At 51.5% G+C, this 22,613-nt stretch overlaps 1 protein-coding gene and 1 long non-coding RNA gene across 4 annotated transcripts in view; both read right to left on the reverse strand.

Moving 5' to 3' along the window:
- The window catches only part of LOC144128555 (uncharacterized), a 155,078-nt gene that overhangs the window by 59,411 nt on the left and 73,054 nt on the right, over positions 1 to 22,613 (reverse strand). The window lies entirely within an intron of this gene.
- LOC144128558 (uncharacterized) lies at positions 18,221 to 21,842 on the reverse strand. Its single transcript, XR_013313801.1, has 2 exons — positions 21,719 to 21,842; positions 18,221 to 18,311 (listed from the first exon to the last, which is right to left on the reverse strand). It is a non-coding gene; the product is annotated as an uncharacterized LOC144128558 (long non-coding RNA).

The raw sequence follows: 22,613 nt of genomic DNA on the forward strand, positions 1-22,613 counted from the left end.
TTGTTGAGGCTTGAGCGTTTCTTTGCGTTCACTCGCGCGCGTGGAGCCAAGCGATTCCGGAGTACTATTATTAAATAACAGCGGTAACAAATGAAGCGGCCGCATTTGGCCCACATTTCGGCGGCCAAGTAGGTCAGACCTTTCTTCCGCCCCTGCTTCCATGGCTGCACGAGGCAGATGCCCGAGGCGCGTGCCGTCCTCCGGAGAAAGCTGGCGAGGCACAAAGCGGCAGGATTTGTTTGTCCGGGTGCCACGCGAGCGTATCTGGGTCCCAGGTGAAGAGAGCCGCCTTCAGCTGCGCCCGTAACGGAACGCGTCTCTTCTTCCCGGTGGCGCACCGGAATGCGCGGGGGGGAGGGGGGGGGGGGGGGACCCGCGACTGACATCATCCCGCGCACCTTGACCCCGATTCGGCCGCGCGCAAGGGGAACCCGGTCCCGTTTGGCGTAACCGACTTCTTTCCTGCCGCTTCCCGCAGGCGCCAACAAACGGGGTCAAGGGGCAGGTCACACCTGCACCCGCCCCAATGGATAAAACGGGGCCACGTGCCCCGCACGCGACAGCGCCCCCCCGTGGGGGCATTTGAGAATGCTCCCGTAACCGCGCCACGTCAGAGAGAGTGCACGGCGGTTTCCGCTGCGCCGCGAGACCAAAGAAATGAACCCACGGCGGAGAGCGCGCCACCTACGCGCCCTTACGCGCTCCTGCTTGTCACGGTCATCATCACATCTAGGTTAAGCCCATTGCGGGGCACACAGATCTCGGATTAGCCTTGCCAGCCTCATCTGCTCTGCCGGCCAAGGCTATACGCTTCCCTCGGAACTCAGCTTTGTGCCATCAGTTACCTGCATTACACGGCCTGACAAAGCCATTTCGCCTTCAGCACTGCTGCTAGGACATCGTCCACTCGGGTTACTTGCCCAATCCTGTCTCTTCACCGTCCGAAATGCTAGATGCCCATGCACTGTGCGATGTCCGTGCACGCAAAAGAACCCCAGGTGGTCGAAGTTTCCGAAGCCCTCCGCTACGACGTCCTTCATAGCCAGAGTTGCTTTGGGACGTTAAACCCCCATAAACCTAAACCCTAACCATTTTCCCTTCCACAGCCCGGAGCTCTGTCCTCAATTTGGTCTCAACTGCTAAGATCCTAGTTTCGGCAGGGCTGAGCTTCTACATAGGGACACAACACCAAAAAGCTTCTGTCGCTGACTTGAGAGCAGCTGACAGATGCACTGCACCGCATATTTGTGCTCACAGGTACTATACGGTGACAGGTGCATCATAATGTGCTAGCGTGTATTGGCTTTTTGTTTTAATGTATTGAAATGAAATACATTATATTGAAATATTACTTTATAACTCTTCACGAAGTGTAAACACTGCATTTGCTATTTGTATAAGCTTCATGTTCATATTCATTTTTGACATCTGCTGTATGTATAATTATTAAGAAGTGTAAGCACTGCATTCGCTCTAGATACGAGCTTCATGTTCATATATCTTTTTGACTGTGCTGTGAGGTCCACTGCGTGATGCTGCCTGTAGGCCCCCAGGGCCCAGTCAAGGTGTCTGTGACAGCTTTTTCCCTGGTGTACCCCCAACTTGTAGGTTGGAAATAAAGTGGATTTGTATTTGGAACAGAGCGTGGCGCAAAACCAATGGAGCATGAGCGACGGCTCGGCGACGCACGGTTCGGACCAACACAGCCGCCCCAAGATGCGCGGGGACACGTCGGCGCTCACCTCAGCACAGCGATGCTGAGGTGAACGACCAATGCATCTAAATAATATACTAACTGATTACTATAATGAAGACTTTTTAACGGCACAAGGGTAGCTTGGGCCAGAGAGTATCATGACCATCCCGTGTCTCTCTATCTGCACGAGCTGGGATCAAAGGCCCGTTTCTCTAAGCATGATCGCCCCGGAGAAGCCGAGCGCCAGGCTAGTGGAAAGCTTGCATCCATTGTATCACCGGTGGGCACCCGGCGGCACTGGGAATCGAACCCCGCATTTCGCACATACGAGGCGGATGCTCAAACCGCCGCTGCTTATGAGGGATTGAAAGGACGAGCCTGCTATTGGCGGACAGCCCAACCGCGCGGTGAGGGACGGGTTTAAATGAGGGAGAGGCAAAAAGGAACCCTAGTAGAGGGTTCCCGATTGATAGACCCAGCAATTCTGGACAAAAAACATTCTTAAACGGGAAACAGTTGCTGAACGCATTTTTTTTCGTATACTGTAAGATCCCGCTAAAACAATCAATATATCCGCAGATCTCCCGTTGGCAGAGTTGCATCTTTTTTTATCACCAAGGTTTTCGCTGTCGTCAAAAACCTATCCATTGGTTGTCTATGGCAGTCTTAACTGCTCGATGCGAGAGATGCCAGAAATTGTGTTATGTTGTGTTGGGGTTAATGGTGCATAAGCAACTAAAGCTATCATCCCTTACAAAAATGGTCTACAGGCAGTCTATAGACTTCTTATAGACTCTGTTGCCTTCACATGGATATTTCTTTTTGTCTATTCATAGTCTGTAGACTGTCTATAGACAAAAGCCTAGTAAAAGTGCATGGCCATAAATCTATATATTGTCTATAGACTGTCTATAGGATTTGTATTGCCTATAGACTGTTCTCTAGGGTTTGTCTACAGATGGTCTGTAGACTTTATAGACAGAAGTCTATGGACAGTCTAAAGAAATTTTTGTAAGGGATGCGCCAAGCTCAAGGTATAAGAAATTGTTTTCTGTATAGATTTTTACAAGGGTATAAAAAATATGGCGGTGTAGAAAGCCTAAAACATTTTTTCCTTCTGCCCAGTATTGAGAGAAAAACAATATTCACAACTTGCCAATATTAAAGGTTTCAAAGGAGACTGGGTAACCTCACCAGCCGTCCTTGGCTGGGCAAGGACTGGACGCCCCCAACCAATCAAAATAAAGAAAAACCGCAGCCCTTTTCTCAGGAATGAGAAAGTGGCTGAGGTGCATCAGGCAAAGCACTGGGTCATGTTTTACATCTTTTTAAGAACACCAGCTTCTGCCAAAAATCTAAAAACGCAGGACGTGTCCACAATTGCATTTTCTCCTAAGAGCAGTGATGGGTGAAAAGGGATGCAGTGGTTATAAAACGGAGAGAAGCACTTTTTCCGTAGCTTTTCCAGTTCGAACATGAAATTAAATTATGACTAAGTTCATCTCCACATGTACAAACTGGTTTGTCTTCTTTTGTTAGCAGAAAGTTGTGTGTAATGTGCGTGTGGCCTATACGGAGACAGCAAATAATGACTTCCTTGAAACTTTTCTTGTGCACACATGACTTCCATTCACCTAGAACTGGTTTTATTAAGTGTAGCTTGTTATTTACTTCGCTGTTCCAAGTGGACTGCCAAATTTTCCTTGCCTTACAATGTAGTAATTTCATGCAATCATTATAGGGCATATTTACATTTTTTTATTTGCTTGCCACAGGCTTGAGCAAGCGCAAAAATCTGCTCTTTCGTTGCCTTTTATGCCGACATGACTTGGTACCCAGCACAGTCTTATGTTTTGCCTTAAGCTATGGCTGTTGTGATGCTGTGTATGAGATTGCCAAGAAGCGAAGTTATTGGATTTCTAGAATGAAGGGCTGTGAGCAGACTTAGCGAGTCTGTGTAAATAATACTGTTGCCGTGGTTCTCATTTACTTTTTTTTTATGGCTACACAGATAGCGTAACATTCCGCAGTGAAGATGGAAGCACAATGTGGAAGTCTTACTATTTTATTCCAATTCCCTTGCACCACTGCGCTTCCTACGTACGCCTCTGTTTTTTGACCCAACTGTATAATATGCTGTGAAAGTGCTGTATTTTTCCTCGCGTGTAAGAAATTCTTCCATTATAGCTTCTTCTGGAATGTGTTTTTTGCGAAACTGTGTGAGAGTGAAATCACAGATTTCAGGGAAAGCACACCATGGTGGCAGTGGACCTCGCCTTCGAGCAATCCTTGGCAATATGTCTAGTACGCCGAGCTTCTGGCACATGTCTTCAAATCGCAAGAGCAGTGGACGGGTAGCTTGCGGTTTATTGTTAAAGAGTACTCTAGATGGGCACATTGTAGCGATAGGGTAACAAATATGTTTGTGCAGTGAACGGATTTTTAGAATGTACGAACATGTGAGCATGGCTGTTCTGTCTGTAAGTGACGGTTCGCTGGCTTCAACACAAAGACGGTTTATAGGTGACGTCCTGTAAGCACCAGTTGAAAGGCGTAAACATAAATTGTGCACTGGGTCGAGTCGTTTCAAGTACGATGACCTTGCTGAACTATATATATACTTGCTGCCATAGTCTAAGCAGGATCGTACCACAGAGCGGTAAATTTTTAGGAGGCTTGCCCTGTCGGAACCCCAGTGTTTATGCGAAATGACTTTGAGTATGTTCAGTGATCGGGAAATTGGAAGTTTTCTTTTTTTTTAACGCATTAATATGAGGCAGGAAAGTGAGTTTTTTCGTCAAATGTTATACCTAAAAATATGTGTGTTCATTTTTTGCGGGCCAGAAATTTAGAAGAAAGATTTTGCGACGCATTAACAATACTTTACAACATTCCAATATTCAAAATTTTGTCCAGGAACGCTGGACATGTTTGAACCGCGTGAGGGTTCTTCACCGCGCACTAACATCGCACAGCACACTGCCGTCTTTTGAATAACGCGGCCGGGATTCGATCCCACGACGTCGAGCTCAATAAGCGTCATAGGGCCTGGCGTGCGAGCACGCATCGTCTGATACACGGCTCGAGGCACCAGGCAGACGCCAAGATGGCACAGTTCCGCCACAGTGCGTGCAGCCGTTTTTCGATGAAGCGCACAACTACGACTCTTGACTAAGATTTCGGTGCTCCTCAAATGGTCCCGAAAGTGTTCACGAGACGGCGTGCCTTGGTCATCAGCCGCGCGTGTAGCTCTGGCAGGCAAATATTGCGTAAAAGCCTCGCGGGATAAAAGTCTTTTCCCCGTCCCAGTGGGATATCGTCGTCACAACGAGAACGGCAACCAAGGCGCGTACGAGTAGCTCGTTAGAGGCGCCACCTGTTGGCGGCGTCGTAAGGAACGCGGCGTGACTCATGGCTGGCGCCAGGCGCGCGGCCCTGGGGCGCGGTGTGAGGTGATTCAACCCGGCGCTTTTGCCGCGACGGAAACGCTGCTGCCGCGGCAGCTGTGTCGCGCCTCTGCCGACACGCTAGCCTACATATGCCGGGCGCATTCTTTTTTTATATACCGCCGGTGTGTTGAGAAGAATAACGGCAGACGTCGGTGAAGAGCGTATGCGTTTACGCGGCCGGCTTCCTGGTGCGGCTATAGGGGTGAGCGAGCTCGCCACGTGGGGGTTCGGGACATGCGCACTTCCAAAGTAGACACCTGCGCCACTGAAATTGTCACAGAGGACGGCGAAAATATTCCTGCAAATTTGTTCTCGGGGGAGCACAAAGCTCTGACAAAGGAGGAGGCCACCATCTGGCGTAGACAACAGACAAACACCTTCTCCAACCTACACATACTCAACAAAATGTTCCCATCACAATACAGGGCCACCTGCCCGTGGTGCGGAGCCACACCCACACTTTATCACATTACTTGGAGTGCGAACGCAACAAAGCATTCCACAAACACGAACACCCGAGTGCGGAGCAATGGGAGAGCCGTCTCACCAGCAGCGAGCTCACGGCCCAGCGGGCCTTAGTGAGGCACGCGGGCGATGCAGCATGGCTCAGTGGAGCCCTGGAATAGGGGCCCACCCATGCTGAAGAGAAGACTCCGATCGCCAGCGCCAAGAACGAAGACGACGGAGCTTTCGAATCCGCGAATCTCTTGAATGGATCAATAAAAGTTTTCACTCACTCACTCTCGGGGGAGACGGTGCATTCCTTGGTATCAAGTTAGCGCAAATTGACACGCGTGACAAGGAGGCCATTTCTACGGCGATAGCCGCGATTGGAGAGGGAACCCAGCGGAGCATCTGGGATTCCTGATGATGATGATGATCATGGTGATGATGGGGGAAGGAAGAGGTGGGAAGCACAGCACGGTAACTGTCTCCTTGCGCGGGCCTGTTCGCCTCAAGGTATATGAGGAGAGGAAAGGGCATTATACCTATCTCGCTCTCGGACACCTCAACCAAGCCGAAAGAAAAAGGATGAAAGAGAGAGTGAAAGAAAGAAGAGAGAAAGGGGACCGTATAGTGGAAGGCTCCGGATTAAATTGCGGCCACCCCGGGTTTGTTCGGCGTGCGCACAACACTGACATCGCACAGCACACGGGCGTCTTTTGCACTTTGCCTCAACCCAGATGCGGCCGCCGCAGCTCGGATTCGATCCTGCGACCTTGGGACCCTCAACTGAACGCCGTAAAAGATGCTGCCAGCGCGGTAGCGAGGGAGCACTGCACACGCGTATAACGATGACACAAAATCAACCACGAAGAATCGCAGAGTGTTGGACTTGGTGTTTCGAAACGGCTTTCGCAGTGTCGATTGTCTCAATTCAACGACGGACTTGTGTTACCGTAAGCCTATTATGTGCTCTGTGCAGTAATAAATTTCGAACAGGGCTGGACGATGTGTTTTACCAGTGTGGGCGCTTATGCCGTCGGTGTGCAGCAGAGCGCAGAGCAGCGCCTCGACTGCCGTCTGAACAAACCGATTTCGTCCCAGTTATACACCAGGGTATAGGACATTCCTCTACAAGAGGTTATACACCAATGCACAAGACCAAGCTGAGAGCTTGGTATTTCCACAAGTGCATCGGACCGCACTCACGGAAATTTATACCACTGTTACGCGGGCGGTTTCAACAGTAAATCAGTTGAACGACAGTTGAACTTTGGAACTGACGCTGCACTGAGCGCCATGGAGTCGACCGCAGTTAATTAGTGGCACATTTCGCAAAACTCGATCGGTTCAACCTCTGGATCACGTGACTCCACGACTGTGGAGAATGTACGAAAAAAAAATGCAGTTCACCTGGGTATTTCTAACTGTACACATTATTTCTACACACATTATGTGACACCGAGCCAAGACGATCCAGTAGAAATACATTTGGCTCCCTCGGTTGGCCGTAGTTTTTCTGATGCCGCTTTGCGTGTTTGCACTTGTGCGATTAGTGAAGGCTGCATGTTCTGACTTATACTCGCCAGTATAGAAACGTCTGAGTGATTCGGGAGCATGCGGCGGCGGGAAATTCCACCGACCCATCCGATGCGGCGAGTTAGTTTAGTTTATGGGGTTTAACGTCCCAAAGTAACTCAGGCTATGAGAGACGCCGTAGTGAAGGGCTCCGGAAATTTCGACCACCTGGGGTTCTTTATCGTCCACTGACATCGCACAGTACACGGGCCTCTAGAATTTCGCCTCCATCGAAATTCGACCGCCGCGCCCGGGATCGAACCCGCGTCTTTCGGGGCCAGCAGCCGAGCGCCGTAACCACTCAGCCGCCATCTTGTCAACTGACCCACTGAAATGGGACCCCCGACCTCAGTTGAAATGCACTGCCTCTGATGCCTCAATGGTAGTTGGCGCTGCCGGTTCGGGTACTCGATGAGCGGGCGTATTCAGGCCTTCTAAAACCGCTAACTACCATTCCGTTCAACTAACGGTCAACCGAAATGCCGCTGAAAACTTCCGGATAACGGGGCATTTTTCTGCTTATTTCAGCGTTTATCGAAACAAGCAGCTTTTCAAAGGCTGCATTTTTGGCGCCTCATTCTTTGAGAAAACCACCAACAGGTATTTAAAGTGTGTACTGCTTAATAAAATGTTATCGTTTGGATAGTAATTCAGAAGGCCGATACAGCCAACTCGATATAAGCGCACACGCTGGGCCTGAATGGCAGCAATGAGAGGCGAAAAAGCTACCAGAAGCGTTCACGTGAACTGCACAAAAACACGGATAGAGCAAGGTCTTCCAGACACGGTAGACCATTCCGCATTTACACGAAATCGATACATGGCGAGTCAAGCCAGTCGCGACGCGCCCTCGACGGCGCGATTAATAAACTGGCTTCCGTTCCTACTCTCACCAGTTGATAAATTTGATTGCTGGCGTCTTAACTAGCCCCTGCCCCTGAGTTATTCGACACGTTAGCGCTTACATGAGCCCGACAGACGAACTCAACCCGACTCTGTCGATGTAAACGTCGCTACTGCCAACAAGAACGCGCGCACGTGGGGGATTTACAGCGACAGGGTCCGAACGTTGCCAAGCTGGGCAGAGCTGCAGCTCATTGACCGAAAATTCGCGCACATCGAGGATCCCCGGTCGCCTGGCACTCGAATGAGCAGTTCGCTACCCAGTGCAGAGCATCGCTGCGAAGGCGAAACGGCCATCTTTGCCTCGTTTCGGCCAACACCGGTAGACGGATCGATGACACCGTGTGCGGCTTTCCGAAGCCCTCCCCTCGCCATTTTCCACCTCAGAAATGATGGGCCCCGCGACACCGGCGCGCAAGAGTTCCGACGAGTCGATGCGGGAACACATATTGCGCTCAAAAAGTCCCTCCGGTTCGCCGCCGGTGATGAGGATGAGCGGCTCTTCGTAATCCAGACCGGTTGCGCTAAACTCGTCCCCCCGCGCGGCGTCCACTGACCCACTCTCCTCGCTACATCGGTATTCTCGGGGGAAGCCGGCCGGACAGGCCCTGTGCGCCAGAGAAGGGCAAAACGGGGCCACGGCGGCGGCGGAGGAGGAGGAGGGCGCACCCGGGGTCTTTGGCCCCGGGATTGCGGCACGGGCCCAACTTAGTCGAAGGTTGTCCGGCCAAGCACCCGCGCCGCCGGCCCACGCATAGCAACACTGTTGCAAGACGCCCCCGCTAGCGCACCTCCGGGCGGCGCCGATTCGCTCCTCGCACCGCTCCGCCGCGCACCGCCAGCGCCACGTCACGCGCATGCGCCTCGGGAAGTCGGGCGCGCCCGGAATGGAGCTTTCCCCAGGTACCCTTCGCTCCTGCGCACTGACGCAACTCGTGACGTCACGGACCGCGGGGGCAGCCGAAGGCTCACCCGAAGTGGAACCGGAGGCTTCCTTTCCCCACCTTCGCGTTCTTTCCTCGTACTGAGCATGCGCGCCGCAGAAAAAAAAAAAAAGTGAGCGTCGGACTAGAAAGAAAGCGCGGCTGCAGCGCGGGTCAACGTTCGTCCTTGCCAGGGCTTTCGCGCGGGCGAGAGATCCCGGGTTCCTCGGAAGGGGCGAAGGGATCGCGGCGAAATTGGGCCGCCGCGATCGAAGCGGCCACATGGCGAAATCCCAGGGCCTTGACCCCCCGTCTGGCCGACCTTGTCTCGACACCGCGTTGCTAGGTGCGCCGACGAACGCGGCGCCGGTCGAGGAAGTAGGGCCCGCCATGCTGTCTCCTCTCTCGGGTGACGACAACTGCAGGCTTGGTGTCTGCCACACATCTCCCGCCGCTGGCACGAGCCAGGGGAAAAATGTAGAGAAAGGCGCTCGGGAACATGTCCTCCTGCTCCACAAAATCTGCGGAGCTTGAAGAAGCTACATAAAACTAGTTTCGACACAGGCTGCATCCAGCAGTTGCTAATTTTCCGGAAAATAATCACTCGGAAACTCTCCCCTCCACTTCTCAATTTCTCTGTGCAGCCAATGAGTGCTTCACGCTCGCAGTAGGTCAAAAAAAGCTTCCTCGCCCACAACCTGCTCTGAGCCTACAATTTATTGATTCCTTTTTATGCTACTGTTGAAAGTAGCATATGTGCACTGAAATGTTAAACCGCCGCACAAAAAATGAAACGACAGAAACCCAAACAAGAAAGACAGCAAGCATAACGTCTCTTAATACAGTGGCAGACATAAAGCGAGCTACTTTCCGCTAGTGATGCGGGCAGGACACACTAGGATGCACACACGGACATCCAGTTCACCAATTGCGGGCAACTTATACCACTCTTCACCCTCCCGGAGCAGTCATTCATCGGCCTTGTGACGAAACACAGCGCGACGCCAATTAAATGCCCGGTCTCCCACGCAGCTCCAAAAAGATACAAAGGAGTGATGCAGGCCACGATAAACACGACTGCACTGCCAATACAGAGCCAAACAGGTGTGTCGTTTCTTATTCTCTCAACGTTGCTGTTTCCGCCCCGACTGCACGCAGCGAGCTGCGGTTGCACACCGACGATCGGCTTCCCCGCAAGCGCACCGAGTCTGCGGGAATGCCCGCAAACGGGAACGCCGCTCTCTCCGCAACAGCCCGCTCGCGAGTGCACGTTGGTGCACTACAGCTGAGCCCAATGCTTCGAACATCGCCGCGTCGGCGAAGTTTTCCCAACAACCAAGTAGCCTCCGTTCTCCCGGTAATTTCTCACCCATCTACTCCGCGAATGCGTAGACTGCGCACAAGCGCAGATACACTTTGACCAGTGCCTCGATACGTCTGTTGGCTGTTCGACACCGTATCTGAGCCTGCCTTTGCACTGTACGTGTCAGGTCTTCGGCTAGTCGCTATGACCCGTCCCCAGAGCTATTTTGCGTGACACTGCGGACAAATCTGAGGTTGCCGAGTCCCTCCCCGCTAACAGTTATTGCAACCAGGCGCTCCCATTTTAGCGGCGCGTTTGCTCCCAATGAGAGCACTTCCTGAAAACACGCTGTGAAAAGGAACAATGGACAGATTGTGCGTCTCTGTCCTCTCGCCCTTTCTTCTGACCCGTATTTTCTCACCCCCCATAAACGAAGAGATATGCGTATGAGCGCTGTTCCTACGGACATTATCCCTCGCCGGCGACGGCAAAGCAGGCGAGAGAAAACGGACAAAGATTCGGGCAGCAAAGTACTCGTCATGCACCTACGACAGGAGCGATAGCATGCAGCATGAACGAGGCTGCCGACCGCGCCATATTTGAGATGACTCCGCTAAGAATCTAGTTACGTCTCGTCTGGAGGGCACACGCTAGGTAGCTCGCGCTGCGTGGACAGTGCAAAATGATAAATAAATGGGCGTGCGCGAAAAAAAAAAACAAGAAACGAAGGACATAAGCGTCACAAACGTTCACGGTCATATCTTCTCGCACATTTTTCACCCATGCTTCCTCCACGCCCTGGTGTCGTGCACTTCTTACACGACTGCCGACGTTTCCTCAGCGCCGAACGCTGTTTTTTTTTTCTGTTTTTGTCTCATAGGACGCACTCAGTGAAGCTCGGTTGTTCCTGTAGCATCGCGGGGACTGAAATATTATACAAGCAACTAGTCTCGTTAGCTGCTTTATTTTCTGTTTTCGCAATCTGTGAATAAAGGGATTCGCGCATTTGTGCATTTTCCCACAACCGGACTGGTTGGTGGACGGAGCTGAGCCGGCTCTAAGCGAGGGAAGATCACCGGCAGTGACCTCTGTCCTGCGGTGGACTCGGCTATTTACCGGCGATTATGAACTTTCTTTCGACCTGCCGTAAGCAGCCGGACACCACTTATGGTGTTCCATAACACCACCCTAACACCATTTATCGTGTTCGACTGCACAGTCCAGTGACGGAGGAGTGAATGGCGACCGTGACGTCAGCGTTTTGATGAAAGGCGAAATGCAAAAACGGCCCGGGTGCTGTTCGATGGCTGTACACGTTGAAGAACCCTATAGGTGTTTGAAATCAGTCTGCAGCCCTCCACTGCAGCAGGTCTCTGCAGCTCTGGGACGTTAAACCCCACGTATACGATACCAGTCTTCGTTCGCCATCGACGCTGCCCCAAATAAACCCCACAGGCCATGAGAACTTTCCAGAGCTGAACGCTGTCGCAACGACTCCGACGCTGCGCGCCGCTTTCGTCTCGACGGGGGTAAGCCGTATGCACTGCACTCGGGAGAGGGTCCCCGTCTCGCAGATACATCGATCGCCAGCTCTGCTGCCGTGCTCGCGGGCTTCGGAGGCCAAGCTGACTACTCGCTGTGAGAGCTTGCGCGGGACCGTTCCAAGCGAAGCGTACGATGACATAGCGGCGACATTCGTTTATACAGGCACAGCAAAGATGGCGCTGGGCGGGTTGGTTCACAGTGTAAAGCAGCGCGAGATGAGCATATGCCAGTTTACGTGCCCGCACTTCAAGCACACACAGGGGGCAGCTATGCTTCTCGGCCGGCCGCGGGAGCATACCAGGACAACACAGTGTCAAAGGGCCGCGTCCCCCTTTCCCTAGTGCGCCCGCGAACGGCGGGACAGAGCGAGGCAGTGCCCCGACCGGCGACCAACATGGTGCGGCCGCTTCCCTTCCCCAGAAGAAAAGGGAGACGTCCTGCCGGGAGCCGCGGGAGGTCGCGATCCCCCGTTCTAAAGGCGAGCATGTCCAGCCACCCCGCCGGCACTTCTGGACCGGCCGTGGTCCAGCTAGAGTGAAATCCTCAAAAGGATGCCAGTCTGAAGGCGAAAGTAGGCGAGGTGGCTCGGAACAGCCGCGCCATAACCGGCGTGGCAGCACGGCGTCCGCGACTGGCCGCGAGCTCTTCCAGGAATGCACTGCCCAGTTGCGGTGACCGCCAAGAAAACCGGGCGGAAATCAAACTCTCCAACTGGCGCCCTGCGGACCGAGCTTCGAGAAGCAGCGCCACGTCCTGGTCTCAGCTGCCGCATGGAGCTTAGTTCGGCTCCCACCTGTCCGCGATAATGGCGGCCTGCGCGCCGAGAGCCAGGGGCACGGTCTGTTTCGTGCGCTTGGCTCGGCCCACGGGTCCGGATTCACATCGCGACGACGTCGAGCACGGGGCCCCGCCCGAAAGAAAGGCCCGGTTCCTGCCTGTCCGCCGGGCCCGCTAAGGAGACGCTCCACCGCAGTAGAATCGGCGCGAGCATCGAGGCACCCTAGTCCAGTCTGGACTGCCGCACTCCGAGCACCGCGCGCGGACGCCCGAGGGTTTACGATTGACGCGAGTGTGGACACAACGCGCACTCGACGTCCAGACATGCGCCCGGTTTGGGGAGGGCGCACAGAGACCACGGACAAGGGAGCACCGCAAGAACGTCTCTTGTACGGGGTCCCGAAGCGAGACGAACACCCCGCGTTCAGCCGCTGCTCGGAGCGAATGGAGTGCCGACGCGGGTCTCGCGGTATGAAGGCGGCAAAGCTTTCCATCGCGTCTCCATGCAAAAGTGTTTTCGTTTCCTCCTCTCTTTCTGCACACGGAAGCGATGCTTTTAAGAGTGACAGTAAAGAAAGAAACACAAAGAAGCCTTACGAAAACACATCGGCCCAACAAACGCGCGAAGACACCGCTTGCAGCGTTATCGCGTTATTGGCGCCCGGTGGACTCACCGGTGACGTCACAGCGCCACACAGCCTCAATGTCCGCACTATCTGCGACGCGCAGCCTGCCAAAAACGAAGATTCCTCGACGGACGCTTATCAGCAGCAAACATTTGTGTCGCGTCGAGTGTAAGCGTCAAACGAAACACGCTGCCTCGGCTATGGCGCTGGCGGCGCGAAGCACCACGCAGAGTCGCACTGCGTCGTGGGCCCTCCTAAAAGGGAGAGGGGCTCCAGCCCGCGTGCAAGCAAGAGTGAGAGCGACCAAGAACAAGGCATGCAGGCGGGCAATCGCAGAGAGTTCCGTCGACCAAGCGCGCCAAAGCACAGCCCCCCGCCGCTGCTCCTCGATGACGAGGCGTGAAAGGTCCACGCGCGCGCACTCCAAAGAGGCAGGGAGGCCCCACCAGAAGAAGAAGCGGGGCGCTCGCCAACGGTCTCCGCGGCGACAAAAGGAACGGGACCGGATGCGCTCCCCTGGGCCGCCCAAAGCGGGTCATCGGCTCTCGCCGGCTGACACCGGGCGCGTGCCGCCGGGTCCCGTTTCCCGTGACCCCGTGCCGCCGTGTCACGGGGCTCAAACCCCTCCGAGGGGGGCGCTGCCGCACGGAGAAAGTACACCGCGTGTGGCGAGGGAAAAGGAAACGCGGAGAATCAAAACACCTCCGTCGTCGGCCCTGCATGCAGAGCACGTTCGGCGCCGCACCAACTGCACTATTTACAAGAGCGGAGACTGCGCGCTCCGTGGTCAATGGCAGCTCGCCGCATTCCCTGCTTCCCCGCTGCAGACGCCGGCCTCTCCTAGGACGACTGAATGGCTTGGCTGCCGCCTCGGAACGGGGAGAATGGCGCCACTGCACGGGCCAGGGTTTACCCGAAAGCCCAGCGCCGGGCCCGGGCTCTGATTTCTCGGACCTCGACGGGGACTCCGGTTTCGCCTCCACACATAGATGGGGCCTGTGATAGGTTACTATGCATGTATCATTGTCGGCTCCAGTCAAGTATACACTCGGGACATTATGGTGATAATCCTAGCAAAAAAGGTAAAGGATGGGTAATGATCACGGCGAACAAGAAAGTATTCAATGTTTGTTTTGTTTGGTGTCTGCTGCCAGTCTTGTTCCATCGCGGGGAAAAACAAAAGAATCTCGGCGCTGAAAAGCGGCCGCAGGGGTTTTCGATCATCGAAGCGAAGAGGGAAGAACTTTAACTGTGGGCAGATTTCAGATTTTACGTCCGGGTTGCTTGTACAGCTGCACAATTTTTGATCGAAATAACGGCAGCGTCGACCAGACGGTCGTTCAGCGTCCTGTATGCAGGGCCGCAGTGGAGAAACGAACGAGAGTGCGCGCATGCGCGGAGGACGCTTGCCAACTGCAGCGTCGTCTGCTCGGCTGTTCTGCTCGTAGAGTTTCTTACTATTAACCAGAGGGAAAGCTAGCGCCCCGCCCATTGGAGTTTGCATGGAGCTTTCTCGATCGAGACCGCCTCAGCCACCATGGGCGCTCTAAGCATCATGGGGCGGAGAGCTAACGACTGCAGAACCACAACTTTTGGCCAAAAAATAAAGAAAATACAAACGTTGTTCGATAATCGAGAATGTCCTAACATTCAATACCCTGTCTATAATTTGCAACAAATGAGCAGGAAAGCATGTAAATGTAAATTCTGCCCAAAATAAGCAATGACTTGCTCTCCTATTGGCCAAGTATTGCAGACCACAAAAGCCAATATTTCGTGCTTAACAGGCGCGCTTTTAAAAATAAATATGTTTAAAAAATGTTATCGCTTAAACACTTTAAGGGGTTTTTTTCATGGCATTTAGGAAAACAAAAACCTTTTTTGGCGAGGTGTGCTGTAGCGTTTTCGCTACTAAGGTTTTTGCGCACTACGTTCGCTGCAAAGTCGTCTGCGCGCGAGGAGCGCCGTGGACGGAATGGGACATCTCAGTAATGCCACTCTGAGTTCCTGAAAAAAAAAAAAAAACGACTGTCCCGAACCAAGTAGCTCATCGCCCCATGATGCTTTGAGCGCCCATGGTGGCTGAGGTGCAGCGCCGCCAGCTTTCCCTCTAGTTAATGGTAAGAAACTGTATGGTTCTGCCGACGTGACACAACCCCCGCTACTCGTCAGCTCGCGACGTACTCTCGTCAGCTTCTCCACTGCGGTCCGGCATGGGAAGCTAAACGACCGTCTGGCCGGTCGACGCTGCGGTGATATTTCTAGAAAGAAATGGACAGCTCTACGAGCAACCCGGAGAGCGCATGCTCGATCATGCTGCGCGGTGAGAGAGAACGTCTGGAGGGCGCTTCCCGGTGACCGAACAGCAGCAGCAGCGAGACCAGCAAGTGTTGTTCCGCTGTGGGGAGCTGCACTTCGAGAGCAGAATCTGAGCTTTCCTCCGCCAGCGCCCCGAATCACTGAGGACTGCTGGGTGCACGTCATGTCCGTTTTGTCGACCGCCATTTCACCGAACTACTCGCGTTTATGTAATAAAATACGGCTTTTTTTTTATCTCGGCCGCTTTGCACTTATTTATACTGCAGCCCCCAGTGGGGCAGTTGTAGGAGTGGGGTAAGAAATTAAATAAACAGAACACGCACTAATCCGAAGGGTACAGCACAGCAAATTAAATATAATACGGGAACATACAAAGGACACACAGCATATTCTAAGCGAAGTAATACAGATAACACGGCAATACAGATATAATACAGATAGAGATAGTTGATGCGTCAAAGCTGTAACAAATCCGCCATGTGCGGTAAAGCCAATTTGCGGCCCCTTCTCTCACAAGTGACTGTTCAAGCACACAGTGGGATATGAAGGCGCAGGACCCTTTCCCATGGAAGCCATGCACTCTGGGAAGCGAAGCACCAGGCCGAGATATGGCTCGCATGCACCAAATCGGTACAAGCCACTGAAACTGATGTGTAACCGGCGACGGCGGGAGGCGAACCCTCCCCTTCGTGAATTTCGCTCGCCTCTTTATCCGTTCGGTCCATCTGTATTGTTACTCCCCAAATTATCGCCTCGACTAACCTGTAGCATATCTTAGCTAACTCAAGCTGACCTAGTTAACCTTAAATGGGTATGAAAAAATCACCTCGCCCGTATGAAACTTACACGAGCGGCCCTCGCGTGAACAAAAAACAAACTTTTCTTCCGCGGTTAATATTTCGACGAAATAGCGCTCGGTAAAATCGTTCGCACGAAACGGCCTCCGGTGCGCGAGAAGACATCGGAACCAGCGGCTCAACGGCGGTCGACATGCAGAATTGCTGCTGCCAGTAAGCTTTGCTGGCCCCATTCGTTTTTTTTTATTTTTCGCTCGCTCGTGCCACGGATCGCTCGAGATAGGCGCGCGCATTTGCTGTAAGCGCACCTGCTCCTAGGCGGAGCACATGAGGCGCAGAACACAGCGTAGCAGTTGCGTTCGGTACGCAGTGGGTTCGTATGCAGCTTCGCACATCTTTCCTTCGCGTATGCGTTGAATCGTTCGGTTTCCTTTATCGCCATCCTCTCGAGAGAACAAATGTGCAGTTTTTTACTGTTTGATTTCAACGTCGGACGCCGCAGCCGGGCAGGAATGGAAACGGTATACGATGCCCTTTGGCAGCCGTTTGGCACGGCCTGTTTTTCATCGTGTCTAACACTTTTTCACTCGTGCAGTATGCATCTGCACGCATGGGCGCTGCTGCCGGGCACGAGCCAGTCCTACACTCTAAGAAAAAAAGGAGTGGTCTTACTCCTTTAAGGGGGTAAATCCACTGACGCTGTGGCGACCCCCTTTGGGTGCAAAGTTACTCCTTCGTCGGGGGAGTAAGTGCGTACGGAGTAATGTTTAGGCTGTTATCGGGGTAATGTTACTCCGTTTGGTCAAGTGTAAGTATACGCCTTTGATGACTAACGTTACCCTTCCTCAGAAAGAGTAACGCTTAGGCCATGAAGGTGCAAACATACGTTTTATTTTCTGGTGCATATTTGCACCCACTCGGAATAAGCTTATGCTCAATCTCAGAGCGTAAACTTATCCTTGCAAGGGTTATGGTTAAGCCTATCTAATGAGCTTACTACAACACTGCTAGAGTACAACTTTGCACCTTATCAATGGGTGTAACATTGCTCGGCGAAAGCATATGGTTTTGCTCTTTTAGGTGCACCTTTACGCCGTGTTAGGAAGGGTAACCTTAAGCGTAAACTTACCCTCGCAAGGGCTATAGTCAAAACCTACCTAATGAGTTTATTACAACGCTTCTAAGGTACAACTTTGCACCGTGTCAATGGGCATAACATTGCTCTGCAAGTGTGCATGTTTTGCTCTTTTAGGTGCATCCTTACGTCTCTTTTGGAAGGGTAACCTTAAGCGTAAACTTACCCTTCCAAGGACTGTAGTTAAATTTATCTAACGAGCTTATTACAACGCTTCTAAGGTGCAAATTTGCACCGCATGAGAGGGCATAACACTGCTCCGCAAGCATGTATATTTTGCTCTTTTATATGTATCTTTACGACTCTTGCAGAAGGGTAACGTTACCGTCCAGAGAAATGTACTAAACCCTTATTACAGTGTATTGTTACATATTCTCGAAAGAGACGCACAGGCACGTTCACTGTGATGCGAGGCACCCATTGTTGTTAAAAGCAAGGTCGTTTCTGGGCCTGTTAAGGAAACCCATTCACTTTGTAGGTGCGCGCTAATGGTGCATCTACTGCAATGTATAACTCACATTGCAACTAAACTAAACATTATCATACACCTGTAGAACGAAGCTGCTTGCCGAAAAGGCATAACCACCTCGATGGCCGGCAGTTCAGAGATGTTTTTCTCTCCCACATTCCTGGTTATGTTAGTGTTAGTGCGATAATCTGTGGCGTGCCGCGCAGCACTTCAGTGTGCACTTCTGCACGCCAGTGATAGAACATCAGTGCGCACGACAGGGTTTATTTTTTTAATGAATTTAAAATTGCAACATAACACAGCAGTCTTCGGCCAACGCCATGATGGCATCCATGCTCCAAGTGAACCTGTGTGAAAAAAAAATGATCGTTGAAACATGACGGACAGTGCACACATTTAACGCATGAATTCACCATTAGCGGAAACCTGTCAGTCATACTCTCTGTAAGGCTTGTTTTCCAACCAAAAGATCTCCAGCCCAAACGACACACTCTCATTATTCGAGCGAATGAAAACTGCGGATGGTCGCAATCTGCCTGCAGCAGTCTAGGAAGGAAAAGGAGGGAGACCGTATTTTGTCATAGTGCTGTGGGGAGTAGGTTGTTCCTTGTTCTGGCCACGGGTGTAGTGGGGTAAAGGGAAGTTAGCGCGAGGGTGTTGTTCAGCAGGAAGTTTTAAGAAAGTGTAGTATGAGGTAGCTCAATACTGCTGGCACAGGAACAAAGGCCCAGTTTCTTCTAGTTCCTGCCTAGCCTCTACTGCAGTGCTACAGAAGGTTGACCTTGAAGTAAACTGGAGACATTCCTGAGTTTACTCAGAAGGGGGAACTTGACTATTTTCTTTTCCTCAAACAATGCGAGAGCGTCGTCTGGAAACGAGACCGTTTGGTTGGAAAACAAGCCTTGCGGAGAAGCTGATTTACAGATTTCTGCAAATGATCTGTTTCATTTATGAAATCAAAATTTAAGCTTCGGCAGTTTTGGCCAAAAGCGTGAAGGTGTATGTGTGGCGTTTTCGAATCGAGCATACTGTAAGGCGTAATAAACACAAAAAATGAACCCCCTTTGGACACCAAATCATCGCAGTGGCTCAGTGGTTATGGTGCTCGGCTGCTGACCCGAAAAACGCGGGTTTTATCCCGGCCGCGGCGGCCGAATTTTCCATGGAGGTGAAATGCTAGAGACCCATGTACTGTGCGATGTCGGTGCACGTGGAAGACCCGCAGGTGGTCGAAATTATCCGGAGCTCTTCACTACGGCATCCGTCATAGCCTGAGTCGCTTTGGGATGGCAAACTTCCATAGAACCAAACATATCTGAAATGCAGTGGAAGTTGGGCGCAGCTCCCACTTCGAAATGGCCTAGTTCTTTATCTACAGTGTTTTTCTGGCTTTGATTCAAAAGGGCATACTATGACCCTGGAACATTTTTACTAACAAAAACAAGCTGAAATAAACATTGTTCAGCTGATGAGCAGTAATGCTTTTGGCACAAGCAAAATACAACTTGCGTAACATCAAGCACCCTCTACAATTTTCCAACCGAAAACCCTCAATCACAGACGGAAATCTGACATTCTTCTTCGAATAGGGAGGGGAGATGTCCCTTTATCTGTTTGAGAGGGAAGTTGTTGGAAGGACACAATAGAGCAGGGCTGCGAACTTGAGGAGCGGGCTAGACAGGTACTCGTCAAGGAATGTATTATTAGACGCCTTTAGCATACCGGGAACACACCGGTTTACCCGACCCCTCCTGCGCACGCGCAGTGGTTCCCCCTAATTCCAACAATGCCACTGCGCGTGCGCAGGAGGGGTCGGGTAAACCGGTATACGTCTCAATTATGCTAAAAATGTCTATAACCTTTCGACGACTTCCGTTTATATCTACAAAGATGGTGATGAGCATCGACTTCAGGTTCTCCCACACTAGGGGGCAGTCCCCCTCACATTTTGGAAAAAGAATACAATGGAGGGCGACTGACTCATCTCCCCTCGCGCTAACTCTTTCATTCAGCAGAGCAGGAAGTGAAAACGCGGTTTGAACTAAAACATCTATGGTCCGCCTGGTCGGGTTCTTGAGATAGTTAAGAGAAAACTGACACCAACCATCCGACTAATGAATTCAGAATCCAACCCCCTCGCCGACCACTCCGACCACCGGATAGCCTTCGAGAAGGTGAGCGTCTTGCACCATGGAACCAAACATGTTCAAGAGGCGACATGTTGAGTCATGGCACATCCGGCTCACAAAAGAGGCGATGAATAGGACTCCAAGAACGCTCCCCTCCGCGTACGTTAGTGGACTGTGCCACGTGCTAACAAAGGGAGAGCGAAGGCAGCAACCCGCTGCTGCGGCTGGCACAGAGTTTTTTTTATATAGTCACCCCTGAAGAAGGGACCGAGTAGGTCCAGAAACGTTGGGCAAAAATAAAAATATTGGTTGGCGTCAGTTTTCTCTCAACTTTGAAAACGTGGTCTGTGAACAAGGGTTTTTGGTTAGAAAACAACTTCCCGTAAGTCAGCTTGCAATTTTGCAAGTTGTCCATATAAAAGGTTCAACTGCCTGCGTGCAACAAAATCGCATGCGCACTGATTCGTGAGTTTCTTTCTGCAACAACTTGCAAAAGTATATGTTAGCTTCTGCAGCAGGATATTTTCCGACTGAAAGCTCTCGTATACAGACAGCAGTCCCGCATTCTTTTTTAGAAAATGAAGGTGGGAGAAGTCCCTTATTGCATCTGGTGACCGACTGACGCATTTTGCATTTTGTGGGCAGGGGGAAGTAAGTGAAAACGCAGACTGCGAAAAATGTCGTCTTTGTTGGAAAATATCTTCTAAGCCAGGGGCAAATTTTGCAAGTTGCCAACTGTCATGAGGACTTAGTGACGTGAAACGGCGATAGAAAATTGTTTGCGGGTGAAGCTGAAGCAAGCCCTTAGGGCTTGGAGGGAATGCTAGAGTACGGGGGGAAAAATACGCCGTATTTTTGCATTAAAAGTGAAAATAATCCTGCGCGCGTATCTCAGCTTCATCTGGAACAAAGGCACCAAATGGATTTAGGCCTCACAAAAAGAGGCCTGCACTACAGTTCAATTAATTTACATTTAAACTATTCCGAACAATCATCAGGGTTCCGAAAAGAAAGTAGGACTCACCATTTGAAGCACAAAGTCAATATTAGCTGCGCTCATGCTGGAGGTTGCATGCATTTTGCAACGTACACCCGCCGTAAAGAGTTTATGAAAGGCGACTCTGTCGAAATTAAACATCTAATCGTTTTGCGTTCAAAACTTACTGCTGGAGATATAAGGGTGCACTGCGCAATTTTCACCGTGAAAATTAGTCTGCGTACGGTGGGCACAGCTGGCAAAGGAAAGGGCTAATTGGAGAGACAGGGGAGATGCCTTTGCCCTGCAGTGGACGTAGTCAGGCTGATGATGATGATGATCTATTCTAATGCATGGGAAGACGATGACAAAATTGAATCATTTTACTAAAAGTGCTAATAAAGTTTGACGACGGGTGTACGTGAGCATAAGTAATTTTTCACCCCCGCCCTACTACCAAATACGAGCAGATAAACGTTTGAAAGTACTTACCAAGATTGATGGCGTCATTGCGACCTATGTTAGCCTGTGGCAGGCTATCAAAACGCGTTATTCGCTCGGCGACTGCGCACCACAGATACAGAATCTGACAGCAGATAGTATGACGCATCGTCCAGAGACGCGAAGTGCAAAGCATAGCTGCCAGTACCAGTCAGTGCTCTCTTGTGGCTACATGGGGGGAATGTGCTTGGCTTCTGCCAGGTGCCTCGATGCGCGCCCTCTCCCCACTGAGGGTGGTGCCACTCTTGGAAGGGGTCGTAGATGCCAAAACCGGTTCTCGGGAGGTGCCGCCGCCATTTTCTTGCATTCCGCTCCCACCGTCCCGCCGACTCCCACGCTAGACACGGAAGCCGGCATTCTTCAAGGATGCTCTCATGGGAACAGCAAGCAATGAATATGCCTCTTTTGACAATTCTCAAGGAGTGTGTGAGTGATGGACGGAACTTGATTTATCCGAGCAGTGAAGTGATCCGCACTCTCAAGAACTAGGAGGAATACTTTACAGGCGCTGCCGCGTGGTGTACAATCAATATACACACGATGAAGTCCCCGATGAAATTGCTTACAGAATACTTTTCGAAGGTAGACCGGCCATGCGCAGATCACAAGGAAGCAATAGGCAAAATGCTGATAGCCACCTACACAAAATTGCGGCTGCGCATCCATCTGCGTCAGTCCCCAGCCACACGTGCTGGTGGTCATGGAAGCAAAACTTGTGCTGGTGTTAGTCTCCTGTAATCTGTGTAATCAGACGCTGTAATCAGTGCGAACTTTTCGTCTACATGCACAAAAGCATGAGACAAATTTAAGCGTCAGAATCATAAGCTGCATTATGCTTGCAGTGAATCGTCGTTCGTAATCGTTTTGAAGACATTGTATTTGTGCATTAGGGTATTAAATCATTGTTCTTGCTTGCGCCTAAGTCTGTGTTTTGATTGCATAGTGTATGCATGACACAGTTTTCCGCCATTGCATAATAGTGTAAGTGGACGTAAGCATGCCATGCGTTCGAACTTGAATATGCAGCTGTTCATTTGGCGTAC

This window comes from Amblyomma americanum, chromosome 4 (assembly GCF_052857255.1).
Source record: "Amblyomma americanum isolate KBUSLIRL-KWMA chromosome 4, ASM5285725v1, whole genome shotgun sequence".
NCBI lineage: Eukaryota > Metazoa > Arthropoda > Arachnida > Ixodida > Ixodidae > Amblyomma > Amblyomma americanum.